Consider the following 19,974-nt stretch of genomic DNA (forward strand, 5'->3'; position numbering starts at 1 on the left):
CCTTATATAATTTATAGGTTATCTGATGATTCAAAATAGATATGAAAGTACTTTTTAAGCCATCAACACAAACACCAGCTGCTGTTTTTTGTTATGACTCATTATCATAGTATCCTGTAAAGGCCTCAGGCTTACTTTTTATCTAAGATCACTTGGGCAAATATTTTACACTGGGATAATTTTTAATTTATTACAACAGTTTCCTCTTCATTAATGGACTATTCTCTTTGGAAATTAGATATTAAAATTTACAATTTCTATGGCAATGCTGGGATGTGAACTGCCCTATTCCTCCATAAAGAGGTTTTTCTTCATATTTTAAGCATAATCAATCCTGGACACCTTTGCTTGTCCATCGTCTGACCGGCACGTGCTTGTTTTAGGTTAGGCTGTGCCTGATACTTACTGCTGAATATGGAAGCATTTTCTTCGCTCATGGTTGGTCAGCTGGCTTCTTTGCTGGGTCCAGCAAATCCAGGTGCTGGATTCTTTGCCATGACAAAAATACAGAAAAATATGAGGTCTTCTTAGGTGAACAGAAAGGAAATGTGATGGGTGTTGAGTAATTAGGAATTTGCATTTTAAAATTTTGTTTAAGTTGGTAATCCAGACAGCTTCTAGATGCTTGTTAATGTCATCTTTTACCAAAACACACAACATCAAATAATATTTGAAAATATCTTTGGTGCTCAGCTATAGAGATCTGACTCAGTGAGTGTTGGAAAACTGCTAGACACTGTTAAATATCTAGTGGTGGTTTATCACACTTACCAGTAAATGAGTCAGGAGGGACTCCGGTTAGCGACCTTCTGGGATACTCTCTGTGCTGGTGATACCTGGAATTTATCTAGTACCTCTGGAGATTCCGTGAGAAGCTCACTTTCCAGATGAGAGCATATTTATTCCTTCCACCTGCTGAGGGGATAGAAAGAAGTATAATAACTAGTTTTTACTCTACATTTGGGACATCAGAGATTTCAGAGACTGCTTATTCCTTAGCTCTCAAGATAGACTCCCCATCTCTTCATCAAGATAGACTTCCCGTATGTAAGTGCTGCCCTGTAGAAATGTAACGTGAGCCATATATGTGATTTAACGTTTTCTTTTTTTTAAGTTTATTTATTTATATATGTATATATATATATATATGTGTGTATATATATATATATATATATATATATATATATATATATAGAGAGAGAGAGAGAGAGAGAGAGAGAGAGAGAGAGGCAGAGAGAGAAGGAGAGAAGAATCCCAAGAGGGCTTCGTGATGTCAGTGCAGAGCCTGACTCAGGGCTCGATCCTACAAACCTTGAGATCATGACCTCAGCTGAGATCAAGACTCGGACACTTAACCAACTGAGTCACTCAAGTGCCCCTTAACATTTTCTAGTAGCCATATTAGGAAAGTGAAAAGAAGCAGGTGAAATTAATTTTAATAACATCTCTAATTTAACTCCATATATCTAAAATATTATTTCAGTATGTAATTAATAAAATATTAATAGACTATTTTCTTTTTTGTGTGTATACCAAATATTTGAAATCTAGTATGTAGTTACATTTGTAGTAAATCACCATCTGGATTAGTTTCATTTCAAGTGCTTACTAGCCACAAGTGGCTAATGGCTGCCATATTGGACAGGCAGGTCTAGTTTATTCCTTACCAACCTGACTCATAGTAGAAAATGCCATTTCCGCATAAAGAACTTTTTCCTCTCAATAAATAATTTTTGGGCATCTTATATTGCGCTGTTTACTGTGCTTTGGTTAAGTGACCATGTAATGAATTTCTGTCAATGACAGAAAAATATTCTAAAAAGATAATAGTAACATAAAATGAAAATTTTGAATATTTGTTAATTACCTTATATAAGATCAGCTAGATATTAGTTTTCAAAATTTTAGAGGTATTTGGGATCATTTGAGTCAAAATTATACAGCTTTGGGGCCCCTGGGTAACATCACATAGTGTTAGTCGTTTTTCAAAAGTGGGTGAAATCAAGATAGAATGGCGAGCCCCGGACTGCCATTGAAGATTGTGGTATACTGTTTCAATGCCAGACGTAGAAGGAACAGTATTAATGAGGATGGTTGTGAGCACAGATTCTAGTACAAGGACAGACACTGCCAATTACAGACCTCAGTTGGTGTTTGAGGTGTGCCTTACCCGAGTATCTCCCGGGTTAGGAATGGAAGACTGACAAACAAATGTAGGTTAATAAATAGTCCTGCATTTTTACCAAGTTATTACTTATGTTAGTCAACATTCTGAGGGTTTTATATACTTTTTAAAACTTACTTTTCACAATAAATGTCACCAAGAAAGCCCTATTATCTCCATTTAATGGATGAGGAATTGGAAGCCCAGAGATGTTTTGAGATGGGCCAGTGATCACCCACCCCTTAACACTTACATGTCTAGTTTATGTCGTTCCCCAAGTGAGTACCGTGGCTCAAAATATAAATGACTCCTCACATATTACAAACATATCTGGATTAATGGAGAAGCTTGATTGCATGTTGTCTGATTTTTAGCCAGGTTAGATTGAAATTCAATTATTAAGTGCACTTAAGGCACATTTAACGTACTGAAGGACCAATTCAGATGCCACTTTCTGTAGAGAGCCCTACTTCAGGCCCCTCGTTTGGAATTCATTTCTCCTCTGATCTCCTCCAATTTACACATCCCATTATGCGTAGTAACCTTGTGAGTTGATTGTATAGATGAACATGTTTCATCTGCCTTTCCTCTCCAGCCACTATCAGTGCCTTGTGCAAAGTCGTTGCTCAAAATATGTATGTCAGACGGATGAGCTAAATGGCTAAATGGACAGGTATGTGAAAGAATGAGTTAATTAATAAATTTATGAATATAAACATCATGTACCCTTCAAACTAAGAGAACTGTTTTGTATATATTACCTTCAGAGCGGATTTGGGTAAAATCTGATGATGATGATGATGATGATGATGATGATGATGATGATGATATGTAATATGACTATTGCAAGGGACGGGCCTGTTTATTTAGAACTCCAGGAGTGCTATACTTGGAATATTGAAGATTCATATTATGCATGCACTGGTTTATTGTCTACACATATAAGCTGTGTATCTTTGATTTCCCAGAGGTAGCTTCACACATCTTAGAAAACATCTTTTCTGCTGATACCCTTGCCCCATTCCAAGCTGTCCCTGTGCAGGGAGGGGAATATGAACTTTGAACACTGCAGAAATCATGAACTTTCAGCCGGAAAGTCTGTTCTCATAACTGCTGGTTTGCAGGGGATGTGGACACTGTTTACTCTTTCTCTAAATGTTTATTTTTGAGAGAGAGGAAGGGAAGGAGGGAGAGGGGGAGGGACACAGAGAGAGGGGAACAGAGGATCTGAAGCTAGCTGTATGCTGACAGCAGAGAGCCTGATGTGGAGCTTGAACCCACAAACCATGAGATCATGACCTAGCTGGAGTTGGATGCTCAAGTAGCTTAGGCACCCAGGTGCCCCTGGACACCATTTACTCTTTTCACATGTTTTAGAGTAAAACTGTATGTACAGTGGTGAACTTTACCCCAATAGATGAGCTTGGGTTGATCTTGAAGGAGAACTATTCCTGAAATGTCCATTTTCTTGGTCATCCAAATGTATATGCCATACTCCGGAAACTAGGGGCTGTGGCCTGAGCAGAAAAGAAATCATTCTACCATTATCATATGTACTTTGGACACCACTGGGAATGTTTAGGAAGTAGCTGTGTACAAGTGTTGGTTAACCCTTACCACCACAAAAGTGGATTCCTTCTTTCCTTCCTCCATTCCTTCCTTCTTTCCTTCCTTCCTTCCTTCCTTCCTTCCTTCCTTCCTTCCTTCCTTCCTTCCTTCCTTCCTTCCTTCCTTCCTTCCTCCTTTTCTATTTATCTATGTTTATATTCCCCACCTAATTCCAGAAGGAATTTAAACTGGTCCATATGTGTTGTATTTGGAATGTTCCTTGTAGGTCAACGGCTAGAGCTTCCCAGTGAATTGATTTAAAGAGCTGTGGTCCTTTGACTCAGATGTGAATTCAGTTAAGGTATTGTTCTTTTGGGTTTTTCCTCCAGTGTATGGACAGAGTAAAACACAAATGTGAGTTTGTGACAGCATTTTGGCTTTCTCAGATCAGGCACTTAACATCTACTTTTTGATTACATGCAAAAGAAATGCAAGACACTTTTTTTCTGTTACCCTGTTTTCTAGATTTCCTATTTATAAATGGTATTTCACATGCTCTGTTTAAATATTTAGTGATGAAGCATAAAGGTAAACCTTTTTATTGAACGTATTACTTGTAACTGTGGTATGTATCTCTTTCATTCTCAAGCAATTTTAAATTCAGTCAAAGGAAGATGCTTAAGGCAAACAAGGACTTGCTAATAGAGAGTTGCATTAATTTATTTTACTAATGAAGTACTATTAATATTTTCCCTAACGTTTTAACTGCTGCTCATGGTTTCTTTGGCTTTGTTAATGCCTCTGTATTGCTCATACGGGCATCTAACTGACCAAGGACAGCGAATGGAATTGTCGTATTTTTCTGTCAGGCAAGATTTGGAATGCATCTGGTACTTAACAATCCGTTGCTTTTTGATTTATATTGCCCCATTAACTATTATTATATCATAACTAAAAATGCTGCTTTGGTTCAATTATATTGCATAGGCTTACTGGTCCCATAGTTTTTTGGGGGAGTAAATGCAACAGATAATTCATTCCCTAGCTACCTGTTGAATCCCTGCTAGGATTAGCTGAGCATTTGTAAGGAAAGGGCTTGGGCTAGAATTTCAGATGTAAGGGACCATGGAGTGACCTACACGGCTGAGGAAGGTGTTGAGTCAGTAGAGGATGTAAGAATATGTGTGGGCTTTGATAGTCAGATGGACATTTGCCTCACAGCTAGGGATTGACATGGGTCTGTCTCTTTAAACTTCTTTGAGTTTACCTGATCTGTGTAGGCAGAATAGTAATACTTAGTTTGAAGGCACATAAGGATTGGCAATAACGTGTGGTATCCTGCACATATTAAGACTTCATATATTCATAAATAATGTAGGCTGGAGTGTTATTTTCATTATCACCAAATATGATGCATTGCTTCAAATAACATATAGTATAGTCAGGGAGGATAAGATCGTGTGTGTGTGTTTGTCAGAGATGAGCAGTTTTTTTAATTTTTTAATGTTTACTTTTTGAGAGAGAGACAGAGTGTAACCGGGGGGGGGGGGGCAGAGAGAGAGGGAGACACAGAATCCAAAGCAGACTCCAGGCTCTGAGTTGGCAGCACAGAGCCTGATGTGGGGCCCGAACCCACAGACTGTGAGATCATGACCTGAGCCGAAGCTGGATGCTTAACCAACTGAGCCACCCAGGTGCCCCGGGCTGCAGTTCTTGAATTAACAATTTCAGTGCCAGCATGGATTTGGCAAATGCCCAATACCATCCAGAAATTGATGGAAGCTGAAGTTCGATTTTGGGAAGCATTTGGGAAACTGGAACCAAGGCACCTGAAAGACTTAGGGAGCTAGACAAAGAAATGAGGCTCACATGAGTACCCAGAGACGCCACCACCAAATTCAGTCTATGGGGCAGAGTTTGAAGACGGTAGCAACCAAGGTTAGTTGTAGCAGTCAGGGCACTGTGCATTGAGCTGTGATCCTTTCCTACAAGGCCACCTTTCAAGGGTTCCTTCTTGATTTGTTTCTCTTTGACCACTGCTACTCACCACACCAGACAAAGACATTAATGTATGAAAAATTAAATAAGAATAGTGTTATAGGACATGCCTCAAGACAAGATAACTGTCATGTGTCAGTTAATGGTGGAAGTAAATTATGCAGGAGTTCAGAGGACACAGTTGTCTTACGGCCTTAGATATACATAGAGGATACCACTATGAGAAAGGAGGCTTTGAAGTTCTGAAGACTTGTACATTGAGTATCCTGGGAAAAAGAAGCGTTGTAAGAGATGAGATCCCACTCACCTGCTGTATCACCTGCCACCTGCTTGGCCAGACTGAAAATCTTTTTTTTTTTTCTTAATTTTTTAATGTTTATTTTTGAGAGAGACAAAGTGTGAGTCGGGGACGGGCAGAGAGAGAGAGAGGAAGACACAGAATCCAAAGCAGGCTCCAGGCTCTGGGCTGTCAGCACGGGGCCTGACCTGGGGCTTGAACCCACGAACCGTGAGATCATGACCTGAGCCTAAGTCGGACACTCAACTGACTGAGCACCCAGGTGCCCCCGACTTAAAGTCCCCTCTCCTCCACCCTGGCACCGTGTGGCCAAGAGAGAAGACAGAAATACAGACTCACTCCTGCTAATTGAATTTCTGAAAGATTGCTGGCGTTGATTCCCAAAGTTTTGCTGTCCTTGCATCCCTTATTTTTTTACCCTTCCTTGTTAACCAGTGTCCCTCCCTCCAGTCTTCCTCCTCCCAACCAGTGATTATTCAGCCCCTCATGCTCAGTAAACCTCACTCTCCAGTTTTTGAAAATAAATATTTTATGACTCTGATTTGTTGTGAACTTTTCATTTTCAGATTTTTCTCCTCCAAATAGCACATACATGTCCAATCCAGAAAAATTTGAAATCGGTTTAAACAAAATGAAATTCAAAGAATCTGTATTTATGCCAACTTAAAAAGTGCTAACTATAACGATTATTTTTACATATGCTTCCAAATTTATAATATTGTGAGTAATATTACTACATCAGTAAGTAGACATTCATCCTGTTTCATAAAATGTGAGATCACTCATTTCTGTTTTACTCAGTGTTTTGTGAACATCTTTCCTTCTTACACATGTAGTTCAATAACACCCTTTTTTTCTTTCTTCTTTTTTAAAGATTACATTTTATTTTTTAAGTAATCTCTACACCTGATGTGGGGCACAGACTCACAACCTGGGATCAAGAGTTGCACGCTCCACTGACTGAGCCACCAGGTGCCCCAATAACACCCTTCATTTCTAGGAAAGTTTTGGAAATCTATATTTCCTGGGTAAATTATATGCACATTTTAATCCCTTCATTCAATATGTATTGCCAAGTTGCCTTGAGAATATTTATATCAATTTATGTCAAATGGGAATACAGGCATATGTTGTTTTATTAGGCTTTGCAGATACTGCATTTTTTTTTTTAACAAATTGAAGATTTGGGTGGAGGAAGTAACTGCAGATATGGTGGGAATAGCAAGAAAACTAGAATTGGAAGTGGACCCTGAAGATATGCCTGAATTGCTGGGATCTCACAACAAAACGTTAACAGATGAGGAATTGCTTCTTTATGGATGCGCAGTGAGAGTGGTTTCTTGAGATGGAATCTTCTCTGGGTGAAGATGCTTTTAAAATTGCTGGAATGACAGCAAAGGATTTATAATATTACACAAATAATATTAATAAAGCAGTGGCCCGGAGTTTGAAAGAATTGAGAGAATTGGCTCCTAGTTTGAAATTTCTGCTGTGGGTAAAATGCTGTCACACAGCATCACATGCTGTAGAGAAATCCTTTGTGAAATGAAGACTCAGTTGATATGCAAACTTCATTGTTGGCTTATGTTAAGAAATTGCCACAGCTGCCCCAGCACCCTGATCAGTCAGCCACCATCATCAAGGAGGCATGACCCTCACCACCAAAAAGATTATGTCTCCCTGGAAGCTCAGATGATAGTTAGCATTTTTAAGCAATATAGTATTTTAAAATGAAGGTATGTGTGTTGTTTTTCTTCAGGCAATAATATGCTACTGTGCACTTAATACTACAGTGTAGTGTATGTATAACCTTCATATGCTCTGGGAAACCAAAAACTTCATGCCGCTTGCTTTGTTGCAATATTGGCTTTATTGTAGCCAACTGTAACCAAAATCCTCAGTAACTCTGAGGTATGCTTGTATTTGGCAGTGTTACTTCTTGGACCCCTTGACTGAGACTTGTCATTACGAATAGAATAGAATAGAATAGAATAGAATAGAATAGAATAGAATAGAATAAAAGCATTGCTACTTTGATAGGAGGAAAATGGAATTTCATTGTATCATGCTGTTTTCCACTAACCTCATTACTAATGAGCTTTAGTTTTTTTCTTTTATCTTTTCTATTATGTGTTTTTAACTGTGATTTGTTTACTCATAATATTTGCTCATATTGTATTGAAAATAGTTCTACTTTCTTTGCTGATTTGATATGTACTCATATTAAGATATTAAGACCTATATGTAAATATGTAATGTTAATTAACATACATTAAGAATAGTGACTCCATCTTTGTCACAAATGCTAAGTATTTTTGGTTCAGAAACTCTGTCTTTTTTAATGTTTTATTTATTTTTGAGAGAGAGTGAGCGAGCGTGAGCAGGGTATGTACAGAGAAAGAGAGAAGCGCAGAATCCAAAGACAGGCTCCAGGCTCTGAGCTAGCTGGCAGCACAGAGCCCAACATGGGGCTTGAACTCATGAGCCGTGAGATCATGACCTGAGCTGAGGCTGGATGCTTAACCAACTGAGCCCTCCAGGCACCCTGAGATTTTAATATTCTTAAATGTGTGGTTTTATCAACTGCCGCATGTCAAACATAGTCCACTTCTGTTTTATCTCATTTAGATTATAAGCTTGACTCTTAAAAATAATCTCTCTAAATCATACCTCTGGTCATATCACTCATCTGTACTTCCTGTACTTCCTCCATCAAATCTAAACTTTCTTGTTGGGCAGGTTGCAAGGTCTTCACATACTGACCCGGCTAGCTTCTCCAGCCACAGCTCCAGCCTGATTTCCCACACTGCCAAGAGACCCTTGGAACATTTTGTCTCCCCTGCCTGGGATGTTTTCAGGCTATACACACCCTACTTATTTTCCAAGGAACCCCCCCCCCAATAGAATGTTATTTCTTTTTGTTTCTTTTAAGCATTCCACAAACTTTCCTTGTCTCCATGTCCTCTCCCTTCCCTGTGTCTCATACCCCTTTGCTGGGCAGGTGCATTCTGGGTCCCCAGCCCTGAGCAGAAGTAGGTGCTCATCATATGTTTGTAGGGTGAGTGCTGGGGGGATAGAGTGGCCATATTCAGGTCGTTGGGAGACCAGGTAGGTGGACCCTGTGGGGTTAATGGAGAGAAGTAGAGGGAGAGAACGGTGGATGATGTCACACGTACCTGGGCTGTATGGATGAGATAAATTAGTGCTTTCTGGTGGTTACCACAGAAATGTGTATCTATTCGAGCTCATAATTTAAGAGAAGGAATGTCTGTGTTAAGAGAACAAAATTTCATCCCTAAAATACCTTCTCATCATACTGAAGTCACTTCATTGTCTCTTTAGTGTATTTTCATTAAAATGACTATAGTGAAAGAGTTTAAAGACTATTGTCTGAACTCCAGAGCTTTTTAGGCCAAGAGCATTTGCCAGGCTGAGTTTTTCATCCTCCTCCCTTTGGGTGAGTTGATTGTGGTTTTCCCCTGAAATCAGGCTCTTTTACAAGTTCCCTTGTAAGTTCCTTCATATTTATTGTAAGCGTAAGCTGCATCGATGAGCGTATTTGGGTGGAAGGAGACCCAGTCATGCGCAAGTCCAAGTGGTCAACTTGTGCAGTGAGGAAGTACAACTTTTCATCATGGAAAATCTTTTTTAGACTTTTGACGGTCTTTCAGAAGTGATACTTTGTCAAGGTTTTGCACTTTTTTTTTTCTAGTTTGCTCCTTTACCTCTTGGTTTGCTGGTATTGTTTACATGAAAGAAGGCCTCTTACTCTGGGAAGAAGGTCAGAAACCAAAGCAGTATGTGGAGTTCTTTGACTGAAAGGATTATCTATTTATAGTTACTCTTCTGTAGTTTCTTGTGTGTCTGCTGGGGGCGAGGGAAGAGGGATACAGGTGATATTTGCATGCCAAGTCTTTACAGGAGATAGAGAAAATAAGGGCCTCACAAGGGGGAAAAGATGCCAAATTGATTTTAGATTTTGCTTTCATCTAATCTAGTGCTCTGTGAAGTTGATTCATACCTACCTGGAGAAACTTATCATTTAACTGCTGTAAGGTTTCTTCCCCATTGTCCTGTAGGCCCCAAAGAGCTTTGCAAATAAATTGCATGTGGCTGTTATCACTAATTATATTGGCAACTATCAAAATGATTAATTAGCTTTTCAAAGATCCAGTGACCTATCTTGAGAAGCTGACTGACATCTGGGAGGCATGATATAGAGGGAATTTAACCAAATGATATAAGGTACCTTTGGTCTAGTCTGTTGTCTTTAGTATGCACAAAACAGTATAGGATGTGCAAAACCCACACAGGGAGCAGAATTCCAAATTGGCTCTACACTGTTCAAAAGCAAGAGAATGAATAAAGCATTTTTATGCTTCTAGGACCTAACATAGTATATGGTGTCATGTGGGTAAGCAATAGATGTGTATGGAATTCAATTTGATTCTGAATAATTGATTACAATGTCATACTCCAAGGGAGTTTGTAAGGGTTGACATACTGAGGTTGTGCTTACAAATACGAAGTGCACGTTGGAATTAATTATCCTGGTCTTGTTTAGGGAAGTAATTTTGCTTGTGGTTTCAGATGAGTGATTCAAAAGCAGCTTCTGGATTTGAATTAGCTGGATAATTCTTGACTTTGCTCAAGCCTTTAAACTGGTGGAAGATTTAATAGTTATTAATTAGTGTGAATGCCTTTTATTCTTTGAGGGTCTGTGTTTTTTTTTTTTAAGAGAAATCTATCTTGATTGACATATGGATCCCTCTGTTTAATGTTTTATTGTTTTTGAAGAAAGAGGCTTTGATTTCCTGCCAGAGAGCTTTCATAAAAGGACCTTCGCATGCTGAGCCCTGATTAAACATGAGGGAGAAGTGATAGTTCTTTTGTATAGCTCTCTCCTGAAAAGTGAGGAGGTCAAAATTATAATGACTCTAGGACATACTGCTGAAGGACCACGTTCAGCTACAGGAAAAATCAACCATTGCAGAAACAGAAGTAAGATTGGGATGCAAATGCCATTTTCTGCCATTTTTCTGAATGCCTTCAAAAAATCTGTAGAAGAAAGGGTCACAGTGATCCCTGAGAGGAGATACGATGGGGTGTGTTTTATATGTTGCTGTGGAGTATTGACCTACATAGCTGAGAACTTCGTAAGGTAAAATAGATTTTTATTTAAGGATCCTTCCAATTTTAGCAGATGGAAGAGATTTACATAACATGGCAAGTGTTTGTATAAATTAAAACAGGGCTCCTTGTTTTGGATTCACTGGGTTTGCGTCTAAATCTTTCATTGTGGCAGCGCTGTGTATTAACCCCATCTCCCCACACTGGTTATCAGATTCAGTTTATAAACAGACAAAGCCGGTCTGTGAGCAAGGTGAAGTATCAGAGTGAAGTCCCCAAAGACACAGGAGCCCTAGGTTTAATCTTCAGATGTAGCCTGCATCTGCACTTTGCTAGTCATGTGGCCCTGGGCAAAGGTTTTACCTGCTCTGAATCTCAGCAAAAGCACAAATGAGATAAAAATATTTACCTGGCAGAGGGATCGTGAGGACTTAATCAGATAAAGTACACAAAGGGCCTAATGTGCTTTGGACTTGATAGCACTGCTCCGTGGTAACAATATTTTATAAAGATATAAAAATAAAATGAACCAAAGAGATGATAATCGATTGACTTATGGTTCTTACTCTTAGAGATAAAATGAAATTACTAGAGAATTTTTCCATCATTTGCAATTCTTTTTATCAGGTGTAAGATGAACATGATCATATACCATTTCTTTACTCTGGGCTTGCCCCAAAACACATACTCCAGAGCCCAAGAAATGCTTAGAAATGGAATGCCAATTGATTTTTCTTTCTCTTTTTTTCTTTATTGTGTTCATGAACAAAATTCTTAATATCCTATCTGCTTAGATTTCATTTTCCAGTTAAAGGAGAATGATCCTTGTCTAAATTTCTACCTACTAGAACTTAAAGTTGAGTCAGGTGTAATCCTAAAATGAATATACACTTGCCAAAATGACTAATTCCAGCTAATACTAAAAGTGGATGTTAACCATAGGCTACAAATTAGCTGCTTAACTTATTATTAGTTAATGGAAAATAACAATGTAAGTTTAGGAACATAACTAAAAGTCACTACCTGACTATCTTTATTTAATTAGTATATATTTAAAGTAAAAATCATCATTTTAGAGCAGCTTTAGGTTTATAGACGAAGTGATCATACTGTACAGAGAGTTCTGGGTGCCTGCATGGGTCAGTTGGTTAAACATCTGATTCTTGATCTCAATTCGGGTCATTGTCTCTCGGTCAGTGGAACGCAGCCCATGTCAGGCTCAGCTCTGACAGCGTGGAGCCTCTGTAGAATTCTCTTTTTTCTCTCTCCCCTCCTCCACCCCAACTAAATTAATAAACACTTACAAAACAGAGTTCCCATAAAATCTCCTCTTTCTGCCCTCAGTTTCCCCTAATAAACATATTTTATTAATGAGATACTTTTGTTATAAACTAATATCAGTACATTATTATCAGCTGAAGTCCATAGTTTCCATTAGAGTTCACTGTGCTGTCCCTTCTGTGGTTTTTAACACATACGTAATGTTACGTATTTCTCATTATAATGTCACACAGAAGGGTTGCAGTGCCCCGAAGCTCCCCTGTCCTCTGCCTGTTTGTCCCTCCTGCAGCACCTCCAGCCCCTGGCAGCCACGGGTCTTTTTATTGCCTCTATAGTTTTGCCTTTTTCAGACGTCAAATAGTTGGAATCATATAGTAGGAAGCATTTTCAGACTGGCTTCTCCTTTTTTTTTTTAAGTTAAAATTTTTTTTTTTTTAATTTTGAGGGAGGAGAGAGTGAGAGCGACTGGGGTAGTGGCAGAGAGAGAGAAAGAGAGAGAGAGTCCCAAGCAGGCTCTGCGTTGACTGTGCAGCCCGATGTGGGGCTTGAACTCAAGAACCATGGAATCATGACCTGAGCTGAAGTCGGATGCTTAACTGACTGAAATCCCCAGGCGCTCTTTCAGACTGGCTTCTGACACTTAGTAGTGTTCTCAGGTTTCCTTCATGCCTTCTCATGGCTTGATAGCTCATTTCATTTTAACACTGTTGAATACTATTCCATTGTATGGATGTATTGCAGTTTATTGAGACATCTTATTGTTTCTACTTTTTGGCAACTATGAATAAAGCTTCTATAAACATTCATGTGCAGGTGTTTGTGTGGTCTTAAGTGTTCTGCTCACTTGGGAAATACCAAGGAGCAGGGTAACTGCATCATATGGTAAGAGAATGTTTAGTTTTATAATAAACTGCCCAGCTGTCTTCCAAAGTGGCCGTACTATTTTGTATTCCCACTATCAAGGCATGAGCATTTCTATTGCTCCACACAAGCCCAAGCATTTGGTGTTGTGAGTGGTTTGGATATTAGCCATTTATTTAGTTAGGTATAGTTAATTAATTAATTCTCCTTTTCCAGTTAATTTAACTTTTCCAGTATAGTGTAAGTGCTGTGAAGTCACGTATTTGTTTACTGCTTTATCCCAAGCTCCTAGAGCAATTGGTGGCATAGTGGGTGTTCAATAAATATTTGTAGAAGGGATAAATGAATGAATCACAACAATGAGAAGCAAACATCCATAGGGATAATTTCTGGAAAGAGAGAAACCATTGCCAAGGGGGTCATCATTTTCCTAAGACTCAATAATAAATGTCATATATGTGTATGATCAATAGTGACACATTGACATTTTCATTTGGATTCATAGGTCTTCATGTCATTAAGTCTTCGCAAGTTAATCGCACCTTAGATTCAGATTAAAATTTAAATTTAAAATAATAACCTTATAATAAGCCAAAGTGTATTTATTTTTGCTTAGCCGCTTTATAAAACAAATTCTATGCTAGTTATATTTAAAGGAAGTACCAAATTATACAGCATCCGCCATTTAATTGAATCTAGAGCATAACTCTGACTGTACATTTATTATCATTTGGAGAGCTTTACACCGAATCATGTGCCAGTCCTTGCCTGCAGGAATTCTGATTTAAATGTTCAGCCTTCCACCCCACCTCCCACAGCCTTTCAAGGTAATTATGTAAGTTCCCAGATATTTACAGTGCAAAGCCAGGGTTGAGACCAACAATATTAGGGATCTAAGAAACTCAATATTGATTTCAGTCAAGAGATATTAAAAGAAGTGATTTGAAAGAAATAGCTCTATAAAAATATTTTGTAAAGAATTTAACACTTTGTTTTACAGTGTAAAGGCTCACAGCTTATCAGGCTGTTTTGCAGTCCTCAAATTATAAATGCATGAGGCTAATTACAGGAATAGTATGATTCTCCTCTCCCCTTTTTCTATTCTACCCAAAAACTTGATAAGAAAAGTGAGCAAAGGACTCCTGACTGGCTAAAAAGGCATCACACCTCTCAATGAGCAGGCTAGTGGAGTGAGTCCATATATAAATTGGTATCCTTTTTTTGGAAGGCAGTTCAAAATTACTATTGAAAATTCACATGCCCTTTGATCCAGAACTCTCTATCTGAGAATTTACCTAGAAGAAATGGATTTTTATTGCAGCATTACATGCGGTAGCAAACATTTATAAATATCCTTGATGCCCACCAAGAGGGGAATGACTGAATAGGTGTCAGTTGCCACCAAAGGATGGCCCACACCATGTACAAATCTTAAGTATTTTAGTGTATGTATTGAACTGAGTCTTATCAGTGGTCCATTATTATGCTACAGAAACAGGTTAAATAATAATGTTTAACCTATGATGCTATGTTTATAAAAATAAACTCACTCACCATAAAAATATGTAAAAATCCTCTCTATGTATGTGCGATTCTTAATACTTTGGAAATGATCTGAAGAGATATCCACTAAATGCTTAGCACTTATTACATCTGGGGACTGGATGTGGGGAACAAAGATCTTTTAATTTAACCAAGAGATTTTAAATTTTTTAATATTTAAAGCCAACTGTTGTTATATTTCAACTTTAAACTGATAAGAACAGATACTACACTTGATCTTAGCCAAAGGCCGAGAAGTGATTGTTATATTTCAACTTTAAACCAAAGAGAGGAAATGAGGAAAGACTCCCAAAGTTTCTATGATTTCTGGTACTTTTTTTAAAAATACGTTTTTCAAGTTTCTTTATTTTGAGAGAGAAAGGGCACCCACGCAAGCTGAGTGGGGGAGGGGCAAAGATAGGGAGAGAGAATCCTACGCAGGCTCCATGCTCAGTGTGTGGAGATTGATGTGGGGCTCGAACTCATGAACTGTGAGATCATGACCTGAGCTGAAATCAAGTGTCATATGCTTTAACTGACTGTACCTCCCTGGCACCCCCTAATTCTTTCTTAAAAGTTGACATTTTTATCAAGCAAAATGTACTATGCTTTACCACTCATGGAAAATTTATCCAATCATGACTGACATCCTAATAGTTTTGTGTGCAGACATCCTCACTCCCATATCCTCCACTTCTCATCATTTAAAACCCCTGCAGTATTCATCTGAGCAAATGTTGGATTCCTCTTAGATGGGCCTTGATCATGTTCTTAGGAATGAAAACATAATAACCTTTATACATTTTTTATTTGAGCTTATTTGACTCATGATGTTACATTAGTTTTAGGTAAACAGCACTGTGGTTCAGCATCTGTATAGTTAGGCTGTGCTCACAAGTGTTGTTACCATGTGACACCATGTAACACTGTTACACTGTCATTGACCACATTCTCTGTGCTCTACCTTTTACTCCTGTGATTTCTTCAGAAAGAGTTTTGTGTCTTCCACTCCCTCTCACCCATTTTGCCCGTCTCCTTACTCCCTTCTTCTCTGACTGACATCAGTTTTCTGTACTTATAGGTCTGATGCTGCTTTTTGTTTGTTTATTCATTTGTTTTGTTTTGTTTTAGATTCCAAATGTAAGTGAAATCATATAGTGGTTATCTTTAACTTATTTCATTTGTGTTTTAGATTCTACATATAAGTGAAATCACATGGTATTATTTTTTCTCTGTCTCACTTATTTCATTTAGCAAAATATCCTCTAGGTCTGTCCATGTCATTGCAAATGTCAGGATCTCATACCTTTTTTTATGGTTAAGTAATACTCCATTATATATGCATACCACAGTTGTTTATCCATCTACCGATGGAAATTGGGCTTCTTTCATATCTTGGCTATTATAAACAATACTGTATAAACATAGGGGTGCATATATCTTTTCCAATTAGAGTTTTCACTTTCTTTGGGTAAATACCCAGTAGTGGAAGTACTGAGCCATATGGTATTTCTGGTTTTATTTTTTTTTTAAGAAACTTCATACTGTTTTATCCAGTGGCTGTACCGGTTTATTCCTACCCACAGTGCATGAGAGTGCCCTTTTCTCCATATCCTCATCCATATTTGTTATTTCTTGTATTTTTGATTCTAGGCATTTTGGCAGGTGTAAAGTGACATCTTACTGTGGTTTGATTTACATTTCCCTGACGGTTAGTGATGTTCAGCATTTTTTCATCTATCTGTTGGCCATCTCTGTCTATTTTGGAAAAATATCTATTTAGGTCTTTTGCCCATTTTTTGATCAGATTATTTGCTGGTTTATTTTTTATTTATTTTTTGGTGTTGAATTATATAAATTCTTTATATATTTTGGGTATATTATTGGATAGATGATTTGTGCCTATCTTCTCTCAGTAGGGTTGGCCTTTTTGTTTTGTAGATGGTTTCCTTCACTGTTCAGAAGCTTTTTATTTTGTTGTAGTCCTAGTAGTTTATTTTTACTTTTACAATACATTAACATATTGAGAAACATCTCTGAAATTTGCAGTATACCCAGGTAAAGAGTGATGAGAATTGGGTTTGTAGCTTCCACAAAATGCTTGGATTGAATTCCATTTCCAGATGCTCAAAGGCCATTTTGTATGGTGTTCATGGGGTTCTAGAGGCCAAGATTCTCTTAATAGATGGAGTGCTTGAAACACTTTTTTTCCTTCTGTGAGATAATGAAGCCTTTCACCAGCGTCTTCATCAGGTGTCTTTTTTCCAACTTAGGAGGAAATTGACCACCGTATGTTTCCATAGCCTATTGCCATGAACAAAGGGTTAGGGCTCAGGAGCTCAGTGGCACTCTAGGCTCCAAAGGCTCTTTCAATTTTCTTGTGCTCTATCAGTATGGTTCTCAACCTCATGTGCAGTAGAATTACCTAAAATGATTCCCCAAAGATTAAGGTTGGCCTGATCTGGGCAGGTGTTGATAGTTTACAAAAGCCTGCCAGGTGATTCCAGTATATGGTCAGGACTGAGAGCTCTTTGTTTAACTGGGTCCTTTTCAGGAATACTGTAGAAATTTTAGCTAACCACTAAGCATCTGTAAAAGAAGCTCACTAACCAGGTCAGGTTTTCAAGTTTTTTCAAGTTAGCCCAAATACTGCTGGGGCAGACTGTGCCACTTTACTTGAGTGTCCCTATTCCCACACCCTAGCCCCAGCACTCTGGACCTTCTTGTTGCCTGGGAGCATTATAGAGGGGTTCCTTGTGGGGTGGTCAAGCTGGAATAAGTTCATCATGTGGTACGGATCGTCATCTCTGCCTTTGCTGCTGCTGTAGATAGGACTGCTCAGTACTGTCTATGTAAGGTCACTGCCAGGGTGCAGGCTGGGAACGTGTTCTGTTTCCCCCACTGGTTAGGATGCAATCAGTTCTGACACTAACCACCGGTTAGTGCAGACCCCAGAAGGTAAAGAGCATGGTCCCCAACAAGATTGTTCTCTCTCCAGACCAATGGGCTACACATCTGGGGGCTCCCATACCCTCTCTTGAGCTTGATAATCCACTAGACTGACTCACAGAACTCAGGAAACTGCTGTACTTACAGTTACAACTTTATTATAAAAAATACAGCTCAGGAACAACCAAATGAAGTGACATGTAGAACAAAGTCCCAGACTTTGGGGGTCCCAAACACAGAGCTTACACACTTTCTCCTTGTGGAATCAGGGCTTGTCACCCTCCTGGTATATCAGTATGTTCACCAACCAGATAGTGCCAAAGAGCTTTGGTGTTAAGTTTTTATATATACACACATGCATACACTATATTGTATCTAAGTATAAATCAAAATGTATGTCTAAACTTATTATTAAGCATAATTGACATATAATGTTAGTTTCAGGTGTACAATATACTGACTTAACAATCCCATACATTATTTGTGCTCACCATGATAAGTCTGGTCATTATCTGTCAGTATTCAACAGAGTCTTCTTTATTGGGGTTTTATTTTATAGACATGATGGATTGAATATTGACCACATGATTGAACTCATTCTTCAAGGAGGTCAGGCTGGTTCCAAGCCCCAGTCATGTAATCCTATGGTTGGTTTTTCTGTTTGACCAGCTCCTATCCTGAGTCATCTGGTCTCGTTACTATAAACTCTGGGGTGATCCAAGGAATTATAAATAACAAAGACACTCATATTACTTAAAAAATGCCAAGGGTTTAGATTTTCTCTCCTAGGACCCAGGGTCAACAATCAACAACCAATCTTCCTGAAACCCAGCGGGGAAGAGGTGTAGGACTCAGCTTTTATTTAATCCTTGGGCTTCTGAACAGTGACCCTTCTCGTGGTCCTCCCCTGGCCCGTCCCTGCCCGCCTGAACAAGATTGCTCATGGTGGTTCTTTCCTGGTGCACTCATCTTCAGTTATGGTCCCTTCTTCTCCTTGTAAACTATTTCAGGGATCAGTGTTTTGTCTCCCAGGGACTCCGTTCTTCACACTCCACCTTGAGATCCATATTCCTTTGCACTTCTACTTCCATACCCTTTTCCTTCTAAAAACCCTAAAAACCAAACCAAACCAAACGAAAACACCATAATAAAGACTCTGCCTGCTAAGGGCACCTGAGTGGCTCAGTCAATTAAGTGTCCGACTTTGGCTCAGGTCATGATTTTTCAGTCCATGGGTTTGAGCCCCGTGTCTGTGCTGACAGCTCAGAACCTGGAGCGTGCTTTGGATTCTGTGTCTCCCTCTCTCTGCCCCTCTCCTGCTTGCACTCTGTCTGTCGGTCGGTCTGTCTGTCTCTCAAAAAAAAAGACATTAAAAAATAATTTAAAAAAGACTCTGCCTACTATTCTTTTTTCCAATAGAACTCAATTGTCTGTTAAACCTCAAACAGGAGGTAAAATTTTAGGAGAGGCAGATTCTAGTGGGAATGGTGGGCTTAACCTCTACTTCCAGAAGGTCAGGGAACTAAAGGTTTTGCATTTCTTTCTTCAGGAAAAAAACTGAACAAATAGCCTTTACAGCTCTCTTTTAAAAGTGTGAACTAGCAATTCATAAAATGGCCTGGAAGCTACTGCTTGACACAGATGATACAGGATTCTGCAAAATTCTTTTTTTTGAATTATAACGTCAACAGGAGATGTTTATTATGTTATATGTGAATATTTTTAAATGTATTGTCAAATTGGCTAATATACAACACCCAGTGCTTCATCCCAACAAGTGCCCTCCTCAATGCTCATCACCCATTTCCCCCTCTCTCCCCACCCCCATCCACCTCCAGTTTATTCTCTGTCTTTAAGAGTCTCTGTTTGTAACGGTTTTTCCCCAGTCCCTTCCCCCATGGCCTTCTGTTAAGTTTCTCAAGATTCTTCAAAATTCTTAAAAAATCAGTTCTGACTTTACTTTCAAAATTAAAGTAATTTGGCATAATGCGTTGTATTGAGTTAGCTCTCGATTGATACTTTGTCAGGTGTCATCCCTGTGACATGTATTCCAAAGATTGCACTTTCTATAGTCTTGCTGTCTTACATTTTTCAATTACCTTAGGCAAAAACAATGCAAGAAAGCCTCAGTCATTTCTTAAAACAGTCACGTTGATCCATTTCCATTTATTTTTCAGTGTTGTTTTTTAAAGAGTAGTGCGTT

General features: G+C 38.6%; 1 protein-coding gene and 1 pseudogene across 1 annotated transcript in view; one reads left to right on the forward strand and one right to left on the reverse strand.

The window, feature by feature from the left end:
- Positions 1 to 19,974, forward strand: part of NRG3 (neuregulin 3) — a 1,058,459-nt gene that overhangs the window by 51,919 nt on the left and 986,566 nt on the right. The window lies entirely within an intron of this gene.
- On the reverse strand, positions 14,977 to 15,084 carry LOC115286040 (annotated as a pseudogene).

This window comes from Suricata suricatta, chromosome 2 (genome assembly GCF_006229205.1).
Source record: "Suricata suricatta isolate VVHF042 chromosome 2, meerkat_22Aug2017_6uvM2_HiC, whole genome shotgun sequence".
In the NCBI taxonomy this organism is placed as follows: domain Eukaryota; kingdom Metazoa; phylum Chordata; class Mammalia; order Carnivora; family Herpestidae; genus Suricata; species Suricata suricatta.